Source organism: Cricetulus griseus, chromosome 2, assembly GCF_003668045.3.
Source record: "Cricetulus griseus strain 17A/GY chromosome 2, alternate assembly CriGri-PICRH-1.0, whole genome shotgun sequence".
Taxonomy (NCBI): domain Eukaryota; kingdom Metazoa; phylum Chordata; class Mammalia; order Rodentia; family Cricetidae; genus Cricetulus; species Cricetulus griseus.
This window is the reverse complement of record NC_048595.1, coordinates 458,203,341-458,219,357: the sequence shown is the minus strand read 5'-3', so window position 1 is coordinate 458,219,357 and position 16,017 is coordinate 458,203,341. Positions and strand designations below refer to the sequence as shown.

Here is a 16,017-nt window from a genome sequence, read left to right as displayed (position 1 = left end):
CTGTATTTATTGCATCCGGCAAACTTCCCGGGCACTCTCAAGACCAAAGTTCCACCCTCCCTTGACGAGTCTCAATCACATCTTTTGTTGACTGAGAAAACAGTCTCTGCAGAACTGAACGAGGGATCCATACGTTACAGGCATGTACACCAGCCCCAGTCTCTGCAGAACTGAATGAGGGATCCATATGTTGTGAGTGTGTACACCAGCTCCACAGCCCTGCCTCCCACCTTGGTCCATCTGTATTAAGCACAGTCTCCCTCCTTGTGCACACGGAATGAGTTCCACAGCTTTATTGGATACCTGAAGCCTGAAATAGTGTTAAACACTGAATATACTGTGGTTTTTTCCCTATACTTAACTGTGAGAAAGTTTAATGTAGAAATTAGGTACAGTAATAGATTAACAATAATAATAATACCAAAGCAGGACAATTGTAGCAATCTACCATAACTATGCCATAATAAATGTTATGTGATTATGATATTGCTCATATTCTCTCTCTCTCTCTCTCTCTCTCTCTCTCTCTCTCTCTCTCTCTCTCTCCCTTCATTCTGCCTGCTGCCTTCTCTCTTCCTGTCCATGTATATCCTGCTATAACTATATTTCATTTTCAGGCCATGTTTGACCACAGGTAGTTGACACCACAGGGGAATAAACCATGAATGAGGGCTCCTACCATTTGTAGATTAAAATGCAATATCACAGCACATTCAACAGAAACATTTGTTGCCTGGAATACAGATGAGTGAGAAAGAAACTCTACAGGCAAGAAAATGGCATCCCTTGGGTAAGTAGACTTCAGCTTCTACACCATGGCACCTGCTCAAGCTAATCTTGACCACCGCATCCTACAGGGTGCCAAGCACAGACTCAGTCATCTGTCTTAGCCTTCAGTAGATCAGAGCTGCCTCTGCTCTCTGGTTTCCTTTGGTCTCTCACTGTTTCCCCGTAATTCTGACAGTGCTTAGTGACTGATATCTTGTCAGAACCAGTGTCTATCATATCATTCTCAGACTGACCTGTTTTCCGCTCCTCCAGCCACTTCAGACTTGCTTTTCAAATCTGGACAAGTCACTGTACAGCAGTGCCAGTGTGCCCCCATGAGGGATACACGGTCAGGTGGCTGCTCCGTCCTATGTGCTTTCCAATGTTTCATTTTCAAAATAACACTGAGCATTTTTGCTTGCTGCTTTTTTTAACTGTTAAATTTTTAGTTAGCAAACAAAATAATAGGTTTCATTATGACACCAGCATGCATGTATGTATGTATGTATGTATGTATATATGTATGTATCATGTATGTATGTATGTATGTATGTATGATGTATGTATGTATGTATGATGTATGTATGTATGTATGTATGATGTATGTATGTATGTATGATGTATGTATGATGTATGTATGTATGTATGTATGTATGATGTATGCATTATGATGTATGTATGTATGATGTATGTATGATGTATGATGTATGTATGATGTATGTATGATGTATGTATGATGTATGTATGTATGATGTATGTATGATGTATGATGTATGTATGATGTATGTATGATGTATGTATGATGTATGTATGTATGATGTATGTATGTATGATGTATGTATGTATGATGTATGATGTATGCATTATGATGTATGTATGTTGTATGTATGTATGATGTATGTATGTATGCATGTATGATGTATGTATGTATGTATGATGTATGTATGTATGTATGTATGTATGATGTATGTATGTATGATGTATGTATGATGTATGTATGTATGATGTATGCGTTATGATGTATGTATGTATGATGTATGTATGTATGATGTATGTATGATGTATGATGTATGTATGATGTATGTATGATGTATGTATGTATGATGTATGTATGTATGTATGATGTATGATGTATGCATTATGATGTATGTATGTTGTATGTATGTTGTATGTATGTATGTATGTATGATGTATGTATGTATGATGTATGTATGATGTATGATTATGTATGTACGTATGTGCACCATTGTGCATTGCTCTTCCCTCCCACCCCCTAAGGCTGCCCCAGTTTCTCCTCCCCTCCTTTTGGGGTGTTCTCCCTCCCCACACAGTTTCCCTTCTGCTTTATTTGAAACACACACAAGACACACAGGCTCCCCCTCTTCTTCTCTTTTCTCTCCCCCTCACACACATTTACACTGACATCTAGGCCCAAATGTGCAATATTTCATTATTCCCTGTCTGATGGGGAATGTACTGTGTATGTTTATCTTATTGTTAAATAAAATACTGTTTGGCCAATGAGACAGCAAGTTAGACGGGACTAGGAGTCAAAGAGGATTCTGGGAAATGTAGTAGAGAAGTGGTGATCCAGGCAGGAAGTGACATAGCAAGGAGACTCATATTTAAGCGAATGAGAAACAGGGTCTTTTTTCCCCTTGCTCCTCCAGCAGCACAATGTGATCCACCAGCAAGGAGGGACGCCAATAAAGCATCCGATAAGATAAGTCTTATAACATATATAGATTTATGATAATTAAGACTGAGCTAACAGATGAGAATCCTAGTCATTGGCCAAGCAGCACTGTACCTAATACAAGTTTCTGTGTATTCATTTGGGCCTAACTCAGGTGGGTGGCTGGCATAAAGCTCACATGTGGCGTTGGGGCTCCTCAGCTTTTGGTGGAAAGATTTATCATAACACCTGTCACCTGCCCTTTAATATCCTTCCCTTTGGGCCTCTCCACTCCACACAAGACCAGAGACCTTCACACTGCAGCTGCTTCTTCTTTAATATAATATTTTACTAGTCCTTTGAGAAGTCCCCATGTACACGCAATGTATTTTGATCATATTTTAATCATCACTCCTCCCCCTAACTCCACTGAGATCCATCCCTTTCTCCTACCCCTTCCCAACTTCATGTCCTTTTTTTTTTTTAATATCCCACCAAGTCCAATTTCTGCTCCAGTATCCTCATGGATGTGGGACCATCCAAGAGCAAGGTCAACCTATCAGTGGCGGCAACATCCTAAAAGAAAGCTGAACCTCCGGCCCCCAAAAGCCATCCGTTGACACGCCTACTCAGGTGAGGTAAACCCCATAGGAACCCCTCTAGATGAAGAGCTACAGGTGATCAATGGTTGCTGAGAGATGAGTCTTCTCAAGGACAAGGCCCCCGGTAGATTACCCAACCCCAAGTAGTCAACCATATATATATACAGGCAAGAGGCTCTAAATGGACACATCGGGTCACACGCACATGCACACACACACACACTCTCACACATATACATACACACACACATACACACACACATATACACACACACATATACACTCACATACACACACTCACACATATACATACACACACACATACACACACACATATACACTCACATACACACACTCACACATATACATACACACACACACATATACACTCACACAAATACATACACACACACACGCACACACATACACACACAGACACACACACATTTACACTCACACATACATACATACAAACTCACTCACACACATACACACAGACACACAGAGACACACTCAGACACACACACATACACACATACATACATACACACACTCACACAGATACATACACAGACACACACATACTCACACACAGACACACACTACTCACACACAGACACACACATACATATACACACAGACAGACACACAGACACACACACACACACACACATATACACACACACATACACACAGACAGACAGACAGACACACACACACACACACACACACACACACACACACACACACACACACACACACACACACACATGGCAATAATAAAGAGGGAGAGGAGGTCTATAACTAAGAGGCTGGAGAGGCACAGGAGAAGTAGGAGGGAGAGAGAAGGGGGTGCATATGCAGTAGTCATGTAGGGAATTCTCCAGGAAAACTTATAATTTCACAGTTAACAGTATCTTTGAAAAGCCATCATTTACAAGGAAAACTGGCCAGTAGCTCCTCTGTTGGGGGCCATGAGCCCCTCTCTCTCTCCTGCTAGAGAATTTATTGGCTCCATCTTAGGCAGGACTTACCCAGGCCAGCACAGCTGCTGTGAGTTCATTTGGAAAATACTATTTCTTTCCACCCCATGTCTGAGCCTTGGATGATGGGTAGGGGAACTGGGACAGAGATGTCCCATCTGTGGCTGTGCACTCCACAGACATTGATTCTTTACAGTTCATCTGGTTTTGAGTTGATGTGTTAATCACCGTCCACTGCAGAGATCAGTTTGATACTGTGTCCACTGAGCAAAATAGTAGGTCCACTCCCAGAGCCTACAAAAGTACCCTAACCATGGGTTCATAGCCAGATTAGTAGCAGCAAGCATGCCTTTCCTTCTGTGGAATGGATCAGTAAAACAGTGGTTGGCCACTCCCATAACCGTCATGCCACTATTTCACCATGTGAATACAGGAAATAGGCACAGAGTTAGATTTAACAATAATCGATACTGAAATAGTACAGTTGTAGCAATATTCCCATAAATATGCTATAATAAAAGTTAAGATATGCCACGGGCATATTTGGCTAGTCCATTCATTACTGTAGCTCACAGTGTTCACAGCTCACATCAACCTCTTTGGGTGACTGTTTCCTTCTCACCAGGCCACATAACATCTTCAGGTGTCATGAGACCTTCCTAGCACACAGGAAGCTTGATTGGTTTCTCCACGCCCTGTGACTAAAGCGTGTCTTCAGCAATAGGGTCTTAGCCTTGTGGGGGACCGAATATCTCTGTTATGGAATATTTTGGGTCCCAGGCTCTGGCTGCCATAAACAGCAGTGGTGCCAGGAAGCTCGGGTCACCGTTGTATTGTTAATTAACACTAGGCTGTTACTGTTTACCATGGCCTAAGGTGATATGCCTTCTAATTTGCATCTGTATGTGCCTAAGCATCTGGATAGGCCCTCACCTGGGCTGAGGAGAGAGGTGTGTGAATAACTTGTGGATATAGAAGGCTAGGAAGAGAAGCAAGCCTCGAGAGCAGCGAGGGAAAAAAGAAAGAGGATGATTCCCTCGTGGTATTGGCAGGACGGTTAAGAAACACCAGAAAAGATGGCTAATAAAGAAATGGCTCTAGTTCCACAATATGGAACTGAGAGGTCTCTGAAGATGACAAGATGCCTGTGTTTGGTCTTTATTGCCATTGGGTTGCTGGGAGCTTCCAGGTCCACACACCCCCACTCAGGTAGAATCTCATGGACTAAGGCTGAGACATGCTGGGTCACGACATAGCCTCGAGTCCTGGTGGGCAATCGATGGCCATGGAAACAGCCTGCATTGTCTGGGGGCTCTTAAGGACCATTAACCAACAACAGAAGGAGAGGTACACTGGGCAGTGAGTGTTGCATTTGGTAACCTCTGGCATCTGGAAGGGACTTCACTCCCTGTCTGTGTTGGGTAACACACACTATTAAATACTAATAAAATGAAGGTTATAAGCATAAACTGTGTTTCTTTTTGACTTTTTCAAACACTTGTAGAGTTAGCTACCCCTCTCCTCCCAACCCCTTCCCTCCCATCCTTTCCCCCACTTAAACCTTCCCTCCACCTCTCCCCTCCATACCACCTGTGTTCTACTTTAAGATCTTTCTTCTTCCCACCCATACCTCTTTTTAGTTTCCTGGCCTCAGTAGGCTCCAGTTTTCAACATTCAAATCAAAAGACGCAGCATTAAGATCCTCATGAGTGAGAACAAGCAACGAACAAATGCTATGTTTTTTTTTAAAAAAAAAAAAAAAAAACCTCTTTGGCCAAGTATGATGGGCTTGTGTCTTTAATCCCAGTGTTTAGGAAGCAGAGGAAGAGGCAGGAGGATCTGAGTGAGTTTGAGATTAGCCTGGTCTATGTATCGAGCTCCAGGACATCAAGGACTACAAATAGAGATCCTGTGATGGGGAATGTACTGTGTATGTTTATCTTATTGATTGTTAAATAAAATGCTGTTTGGCCAATGAGATAGCAAGTTAGACGGGACTAGGAGTCAAAGAGGATTCTGGGAAATGTAGTAGAGAAGTGGTGATCCAGGCAGGAAGTGACATAGCAAAGAGACTCATATTTAAGCAAAGGAGAAACAGGAAGGGTCTCTTTTCCCCTCCGCTCTTGCTCCAGCAGCAGGATGTGATCCACCAGCAAGGAGGGACGCCAAAAAGGCGTCTGAAAAGATAAGTCTTATAAAATATATAGATTTATGATAATTAAGACTGAGATAACAGATGAGGAATCCTAGTCTTTGGCCAAGCAGCTTTGAATCTAATACAAGTTTCTATGTTCATTTGGGCCTAACTTGGGCGGGCGGCTGGTGTAAATTGCACATGTGGCAGTGGGGCTCAGCAGCTTTTGGCGGAAAGATTTATCGTAACAATCCTGTCTCAGAAAACAAAAAAAGGCTTTCTGTCAAGGTATAATATCCTTACAGCAAAAGGCAGTGTTCTTTGCAAAGCTTGACGACCTCAAAATATTGCAAGACTCCATAAGGCTCAGTCTGGTTCTGTGTCTATCTCCTGCCTCATGCATGATTCGACCATGCTAGGTTTTAGCAGAGTGAGTCATTTGTCCTGTTTGCAAACGTTATATATAAGCAGAATCATCTATTATATTCCTCGCTGAATTACTTCCTTCAAAATCACCTTTGTAAGGCTCACCCATTTTTCTGTATGTAGTTCTTACATAACTGTTATATGCAATATGTACTCCACTGTGTGAGTGCCCCACAATTTATTTCTTCATTTCAGTTGATGGACATTTGAATAGTATCCAGTTTGGAACCATTATGGGTAGGGATGGTGCAGACATTTCAGGACACGATTGCAGGGTCATCTGTTGCCCCTATCTGAATTTAGCAAACTTTTCCAGTTTGTACCAGTCAGCACTGTCATCTGCTCTGTGAAATGATACCATTTATGGCACACCTGACAGTCCGTATTCACCATCCTGGTGAGAGCCACCATTTACCACCTTTGGAAACAAAAGTGAGGACTTTTCCTCTCCCAAGGAAAAGCCAGGTCTGTTCCCTCTATGTGAGAGTAAGCCTTGTCCATTCCCATGCCCACTGGTGGCTTTGGTTCTGGAGAGGGGGACAGAAAAGCTTGAGTTCTTGATGTCTGAGACTCCAGGGCTAGAGGTCAGAGAAACTGTGAGACAGCAGGAGAGAATGTCTGTTAGCTACTCCACAAACATCTTTGTCCAGACCCCAAGAGTGTTCAGGGATGGCTTTCCAATTCCTCCTATAGAAACGATGAAGTAGTTTTGCATGAACTAACAATAGTTGGCTTCCTTTGTCTTTAACTGAGAACCTGCTGCTGTATGGGGTTTCACTGTAGTCTGAACTCTCTCACTCAGACCTTTATAACATTCTCTGATGGTCTCAGAAATAACCAGGGCTTGGGATTTCTTGTCCATGGGAGCCTGACTGAGGAAATAAAGCTCACATTAGCCCTATAATGAGGATTTATAAAGAAAAGTCACTCTGCCACTTTGACTTCAAAGGTCCTCGGTTTGAAAGATGAAAAACAAATCTCATTTAGTCTTCACTTACTTATGGGTATCATACACTAATCAAGTATACAGAATGCATGAACATGTGCATCCCAGGTTTTAAGGCACAGTTTTACTTTCCAAATATCTATCCCTGAAAGGGGGTCCACATTTTGCGCCGCTGTGTTTTAGAAAATATGGTGTGGGAAGCCAACAAGAACACTCATGGACAAAAGCATTTCATAGATAACACAAGCTTCACAAGTATGAATATCTGGTTGATTGCCATATTAAGCAATGTCTGGAGACTATCATGAAGGCTAGTACTCTGCTCCATATACTGACAGCAAAAAGAGGCTGTCCTGCTAGATGTAAGGCTCTGCTCTGCACATTTTCCACCAATTATCTCACTGACTTCCTCTGGTCTGTCAAGAAGATGAGCAATAGTCTTGCTTTTTTTCTTTTTTTCAATTTTTTTTTAAATTTATTTTTATTTAAATTAGAAGCAAGGCTGCTTCGTATGTCAATCCCAGCTCCCTCTTCCTCCCCTCCTCCCCTGCCACCCACCAACCCCCCATCCCATCCTCCCTCTGCTACCTATCCAGGGATGGTGAGGCCCTCCATGGGGGCTCACCAAAGTCTGTCATATCACCTAGGGCAGGGCCTATGCCATGTGTCCAGGCTGAGAGAACATCTCTCCATGTGGACTGGGCTCCCAAAGTCTAAGACCAGGGATAAATAATGGTATACTACCAGAGGTCCCATATATTGCCAAGGCCTCCTCACTGACACCCACATTCAGGGGGGTCTGGATCAGTCCCATGCTGGCCTTCCAGCCATTAGTATGGGGACCAAGAGTTCCCCCTTGTTCAGGTCAGCTGTTTCTGTGGGTTTCACCATCTCAGTCTTGACCCCTCCTCCCTCTTTGCAACTGGATTCCAGGAGTTCAGTTCAGTGTTTAGCTGTGGGTGTCTGCCTCTGCTCACTAGATGCTGAAAAAGCCTTTGACAAAATCCAACACCCCTTCATGCTAAAGGTCCTGGAAAGATCAGGGATAACAGGAACATACATGGACGTAACAAAAGCAATATACAGTAAACCAACAGCCAACATCAAACTAAATGGAGAGAGATTCAATGAGATTCTTCTAAAATCAGGAACAACAAGACAAGTCTGTCCACTCTCTCCATATCTCTTCAACATTGTACTTGAAGTTCTAGCCAAAGCAATAAGACAACAAAAGGAGATCAAGGGGATACAAATTGGAAAGTAAGAAGTCAAACTTTCACTATTTGCAGATGATATGATAGTTTACATAAGTGACCCAAAAAACTCTACCAGGGAGCTCCTACAGCTGATAAACACCTTCAGCAAAGTAGCAGGATACAAAACTAACTCAAAAAATCAGTATCCCTACTATATACAGATGATGAATGGGCTTAGAAAGAAATCAGAGAAACATCACCCTTTACAATAGCCACAAACAACATCAAATACTTTGGTGTAATAGTCTCGTATTTTACAATTTTATGCATGATGAAACCAAGTCTAAAAGAAGTTGAGTCCTTGTCCAGACAGCCACACAGCAATATGGGATAGACTATGTATTCTAGGGTCTGACCTTCAACCAATGCCTGTCTATATGTCTGTCTGTCTTGATCCCTCTGTGCCCTTCTCTGTGATGGTTACAGTTGGTCACAAGGAAGTTCTGTGACTCTGAAGGAGGCATAACATGGGCCCAGGCAACAATGAAGCTTCCGTCCAACTGGGAGGATGAGAATGGGGGAAAGTGTGGCTCCTGGCTTTCTGTGGCCTCCAAGGCTTCCCATTCCATGCAGTCAGCCATATCCCATTAATGTGTGGAATGCCTGGCATCTCCCAGGTTTATGTGTGTCATCTTATGACTTTTCTAGATATGATACACATGAACAAGGTTCAAGTGTGTGCCCTAAAGACTCACTTGGTCTCCAATATGGTGATCTTAAGACATGGTGGAGGGGCTCAAGAGATGGCTCAGTGGTGAAGAGCAAGACAACCCAGGTTCAATACCCAGCACCAACATGGCAGCTCACAACTGCCCTTAACTCCAATGCCAGGAGACCTGACATCTCTTCTGGCCGCTGCAGGCACCATGCATGCACATGGTAAACATAAACACACAAAAAACATCCTACATATAAAAGTATATATCTTGGGAATATAAATACAAATATGGTGGAACCTGTAAGAGTTGTAAGAGTTGTAGTTCAGCGGAGGCCATTACTAGATAACCCCTCATCTTGTCTCTTCCTTTCCTTTCTCTCTCTCTCTCTCTCTCTCTCTCTCTCTCTCTCTCTCTCTCACACACACACACACACACACACACACACACACACACACACACCGCTTTTAGAGCTCCTCATGCCATCCTTCCTTCTTATCTCATGCTCCTACTATAATGTCATTTTCTGTGATGGCCTCGTAAAGAAGGCTCTAGGTCAAATCTATAGAGCCATCCAATCTTTGAGTTTCTACTTGACAACCTGTGAGATAAATAAATCTCTTTGTTTAATAATGCATATAGCCTCAGGCACTTCCTTATAGCAACATAAATCTAGTACAAAAGCCCATAGAGAAAATAACCTAAAATCAAACTCCAAGTGTCATTTCTACTGCTTTCAAATCTGAGCCAGGTTCTATGTGGTCACACCTATAGGCTCTGGTTCTTCAATGACAACTAACAGTTGTCCCTTAAAGGCAAGTTTACATATAATAAAGATCCTAGAGAAGCCAATAAGATAATGTAAAATAAATGACAACAGTATTGGTAGCCATGAGGACAATAATAATAACTAATCACAACCAGACAGTTACCTACATTATATCATACTTTTGATACAGCTCAATAGATACGGCCTACTCAGATTTTCATTTTGTGAAAAAAAAAAATGAAGTCCATCAAGGCTCAGTAATCTGACTGTGACTTGATATGCAGTAAATCTCAAAGCTGTCACTTCTTGTACAACTAAACCACCAGCAACAAGACAAAGATCCAGGGTGACCTCCCACTGTTTCACTTTAACCCTTAACAAGTCCATTCCCCATGAGTAAGCTGGGGGAAGCTGAATATGTTTTTGTCTCCTGTTGCTCCAGCTTGAAGTCTACGGGGTTGCCTGGCATAGGTGATAGGATTTAGGGGTGGAGGGGGAGAAAGGACATTACTGTAATTCCATAACATGATCACCAGGTGACAGCACTGGCCTTTGTTTTGCTTTAGTTTCCAAGTACATTTTGCCCTCAGGTAATTCCACCTAGGAGCCCATTTTGAAAATCCCTTTCTCCTAGAATCTTGGCACCCAGCAAGGAATTATTCCAAATGCAAACCATTGTACCTGAGAGCAAGCAATACAACTCTTCCCAATTATGTTTTGATGATGCTAACAATTTGATCTTTCTAATTACCAAAAAAGAAACGCCATGGTAGGAAGTGCCCAAACTTTCTATATTTATCATTGAATATCCATCTCATCTTACATCATGTGCTCAGGTTGGCCATAGAAACATCGAGTGGCAGTACCTTGGTGGCCTCCGTTTGCCTTTGCTGTTGAACAAACACGATTTTATATTTGCAGCCGTCCTTTTCCCCTCTTGGCTTTGCCAAGGCAAAAATCATCGAAGAGCTTTTGCCCCGGATAGGTTCTGTTTAAAAAGCCAATATATTCTACTGAAAAGAATGTTTTGTTTTGTTTTACACAGAGACATGATGGCTCCATTTATTCAAACACCATATTTATTCTTCTGTGTCCAGCTAATCCTGACTCTACAATCCCAGCAGTTAGCAGTGATGTTTAGGGATCTTCTCACTTGCATTTATCTTTAATCTGCAGCTGGGAACACACAGCCTCCAGACATGCTGTGCCCACCTGCTCCTTATTAAGGCTAACAGGAACTATCCACACACAGTGACCCGGGAGAAATTGGACACAAGATTAATGCTGCATAAAATCTCACACTGTGAATGTCGGCTCTGTGCTGCAGGATTTCGGTAATTAGAGGGAAAATAAAACCTTACCGATCTTTCCTCTCACTGCAAAATGCTAATCGACAAAGCAGCCAGAATAAAGCACTTCCTTACAATGGCACAAAGAATATTATTAAATGGGAGAGAAAATTCCACTTCTGCTATAAAGAGCCACAGAAACTACATGGGCCTTCAGAAGAATATATCACCTTTGAAAAAATGAATAAAATTTATAGGGAAGTTATTTAAAGAGGGAACGGTCACTTAAAAATACAAAGGATGATAAAAAGCTATTTCTGATACCATTCAGCATGGCTCCCTTTTAAACCCCAAACATGAGCATTTCTCAGAAGAAACCTTTCTTGTGCTCTCTCATGTGTAAGGTCTAGATCATCTTTAAAGTCATGAATGTAGAAGATGCCTTTGGGGGAATGGGATGAGGGAAAAAGAGAAGTGGAAAGAAGGGGTGAATTAGATGCAAATGTGAATAGGTTATGATGAAAACCATTATTCTGTGTATTTAATAAACACTGATAGTAAGAACGCAGAGAAAGATGGCTGGGGTTAAGAAGGGGTAAGGGCAAACAAGAACTCAAATCACCAGGACATCCAGACACCTTGCCTCCTGTCTTCTGATGACTTTACCTGGACACTACATTTTTGTGATCCCAGCACACCCATGCTTAATTAATTACGGCTCTGTTTCCCAAAATAAAGAGAAAGCAGCTTTTGCGTCATTACGTCATTGTCTGGCTCTTAAAATAGATGCTGTATTAGAGTTTGCCAGAAAAATAGAACTTGTGTGTGTGTGTGTGTGTGTGTGTGTGTGTGTGTGTGTGTGTGTGTGTGTGTGTGTTTGATTAGAATGGATTATAAGTTTACAAGTCATTACACAACTCGTATAACAAGAGCTGTCTTCCCCATGAAAAGTCCAGAAGTCCAGTAGTTGTTCAGTCTACGATTCTGGATGTCTCACAGCTGGTTTTCAGTATACACCATGGTGCTGAAGGAGGAGGCTCTAATGCCAGGTTAGGAATGCCCTTGCCCAGCAAGAGTGAGAGCAAGCAGGCAAAGAGAGCAAGCTTCCTTCTTCCAGGTCATTTACATAAAGACTACCACCAGATGATGAGGCCCATATTAAAGGTGGATCTCCCCACCACAAATGACTCAATCAAGAAAAATCCATTACAGGTATACACAACAGCTGGGTTTTAGTTAATTCCAGAGTAGTCAAATTAGAATATCCACCACAGATAATAATTCTTACTCTGTCTCTCATTGTTAGAGAAAGGATACCCCAAGAAAACCATCTGAAGTCAGGACTGACCAAGGAGATTTCACCTGACAGAAGCTTTGTCAACCATATGAAATAATGTATATTGATTGCATCTATGGAGTGGGTACTTCATGTTCAAACAATTCCTGTAGAATTACTTATCGCATCAACAAGCACATCTAACATAAATTATATCTAATTTTCCCTCATGTGTTAGGAGTCAGAAGGCCTAGAAATTCACACAAGATTGAACCATCATTGACTCAATTAGTCATCAAACTTTCCTGCCGTGCCCACCGTCTTAAGGACTCCTGGAACAAGTCACACCCAGATTTAGCCACTTAGGCATCCGGAGACCAAGGCAAACATGCTAAAAAGGAAGGCCCAGATATATCGCATACTTGTGGCAGATTCTGACACTGACCATATGGTGCTGGTTTGGCAACAGGCAGAATCCAGTTACAGGGACATCAAGCTTGTGACAGAGTTCCAAGTCAGTGGGGCCAGACAACCTGCTGTAGGATTGGGTTCTACTAAGAGCAATTTTTGAGGCTGTGAAGGTGAAGACCAAGTGACAGTTGAGACCTCAAGATATTGAAGGTGTCAAAGGCATGAGGATATATGCCAAGAAGAGCTACCGGCACTGAGTGTCTCCATCAGGAGAAAGGCAATGCATGGACCTCCCCAAGTCCATTGGGGCACATGTGATCCTGTCACATGACCCAGATGCTGGGCGTGGAGCTGCAGGGTTCAATGTCTCCCGAGCTAGGACTGGGTCTTGCTTTGATCTATTTTTCCTTGTGAAGTCTTTGTGTCTTCCTTTTGGGATGGATATATTGGGATGTGTACATTTGAAACATGAAACTTTTTTTTTTTGATTTCACAAGTGCTCATGGACTTTCTTGAATCTCAGAAGAGACTGAGGATTTTTTGAACAATTTTGAGACTGGTAAAACTCTATAAAAATCTTAAAATTGGATATAAGGCAGCTTGTGTTATGTGGCAGCCATGAGCCTGTGGTGCCCTGGGGTAGAATGTTAATTAAGTAAATTAAAATTGAGCTAATATGGTTTTTCCTCCCTTAAGTTGTTTTGATCAGGTGTTTTGTCAACACAACAAGAAAAATAACTAATAGGGATGGGAGAATATTTAGAGATTCTACTTGATTGATAGGACTTGGTAAGAGCCATGTGGTTAATTAAAAAGAATGTATCAAACAAGTTCCTGGTTTGTTTTCCCAACTAAACTAATATGTAAAAGCACTTCTCATAGATGAAAACAAAGTGGTTTCTAAGTCTACTAATAAACAGAATTGTAATGGAGGGTTTATGTGTAATGTTAGAAAACTATATTTAGCCAGGTGTAGTGGCGCACATATTTAATCCCAGCACTTGGGAGACAGAGGCAGGCTGAGTTTGAGGCCGGCCCAGTCTACAGAGTGAGTTCTGGGACAGCCAGAGATACATAGTGAGAGACTCTATCTTGAAAAAAAAGGAAAAGAAAACTATCCAGATTAATATTTCTGTAATTTAGAAGTCTTAACTTCAAAATAAAACATTTTGCAATATATACATATATACTTTATCTTGTAATGGTGGGAAAATGAATATACTATAATAAAAACTAAGTGAAATGCGCAAAGATTTTTGTTTAGCCAAAATCAAATACATAATAAATTGCATATCTATAATATTCTATATTTATAGATCTTTAATTCATCTTGAAATTTCTTGGCATTACCTAAAGATAAAAACAGTAAGCTTTGGCCCCATCTACTGCGAGAATGAAGACCATTCTCAGCAATCAGACCATCGACATTCCAGAAAATGTGGACATCACTCTGAAGGGGCGCAGAGTCATTGTGAAGGGCCCCAGAGGAACCCTCCGAGGGACTTCCATCACATCAAGGTAGAGCTGAGTCTCCTCGGGAAGAAGAAGAGGCTACGGGAAGACAAATGGTGGGGTAACAGAAAGGAACTGGCCACTGTCCGGACCATCTGCAGCCATGTTCAAGGGAGTCACACTAGGCTTCGGCTACAATATGAGGTCTGTGTATGCTCACTTCCCCACCAACGTCGTTATTCAGGAGAACAGGTCTTTGGTTGAAATCCGAAATTTCTTGGATGAAAAATACATCCGCAGGGTTCAGGTGAGAACAGGTGTTGCTTGTTCTGTCTCTCAAGCCCACAAGGATGAATTAATCCTTGAAGGAAATGATATTGAACTTGTTTCAAATTCAGCGGCTCTGATTCAGCAAGCCACAACAGTTAAAAACAAAGATATCAGGAAGTTTTTGGATGGTATCTATGTGTCTAAAAAGGGAACAGTACAGCAGGCTGATGAGTAAGACCTAATTAACCAGTTCCAGAAACAAGATCCTGAAGTACGATTTGGGGTGTCTTTTGTGACAATAAAGACTTGTATTGAAAAAAAAAATAACAGTAAGTTTGTGATACTCCAAATACTTAATACCACAAATACAATGAACTTATTTAATGTAATTTTGTTTGAAAAAAATCAAAATTTAGATTACATATTCATGTTTTAAAATTATAGAGAGAATTTTGGCTATGTTGGAAATTGGGGTGGGGGGGTCTTTAGAAAACTCTACTGATGCTACTACTTTTGCTATCAGGACTGCAGCAAAGTCAGCCACCCTCAGAAATTATGTTTTTAAAGACAGAAGGAGCTGTCCTTGTGAATTTTCTTGTCTAGGCTGAAATATTTCCTGCTCTGCAGTAAACAACCTTTGTTCTGTGTAATTTAGAAGATAGTCATAACACAAAACAAGCCCTGACAGACACATTTTTCACAGGTCTGTTACACACCCACCACTGTCTGGTCCAAAGGGCAGAACCCCTGGGAAACGCCCTGAAGGCTGGCATTTTACATAATTCCCTGCCCTCAAGGAAGCTATCCTTCCTAACAGTGATGGTGTCATTACAGACCTGGTGACAGGAAAACAAAGCTATTTATGAACTGTCCCAGTATCGGTGACACTGCTCTTCCACCAAATCCTTAAAGCTCTATCCATGGCTGTGTACACTTTCTTGTGGCTCCTTAGAGACTTGACACTTGAAGAATTCTCCCATCCCATAGGTTAGGGTCAATTTGAAAAGCCAAAGCTAATACCTACAACACCAAATGTTCTAAGGGTGTTCAACAAAGCAGGAGGGTCCTTAGGAAATCTGTACAGATGTCTCAGTCAACAGTCAG

The 16,017-nt window shown here is 41.7% G+C and overlaps 1 pseudogene; it reads left to right on the top strand.

Moving 5' to 3' along the window:
* The first annotated feature begins 14,574 nt into the window (after window positions 1-14,574).
* Window positions 14,575-15,166, top strand: LOC100751869 (annotated as a pseudogene).
* Window positions 15,167-16,017: the final 851 nt, after the last annotated feature.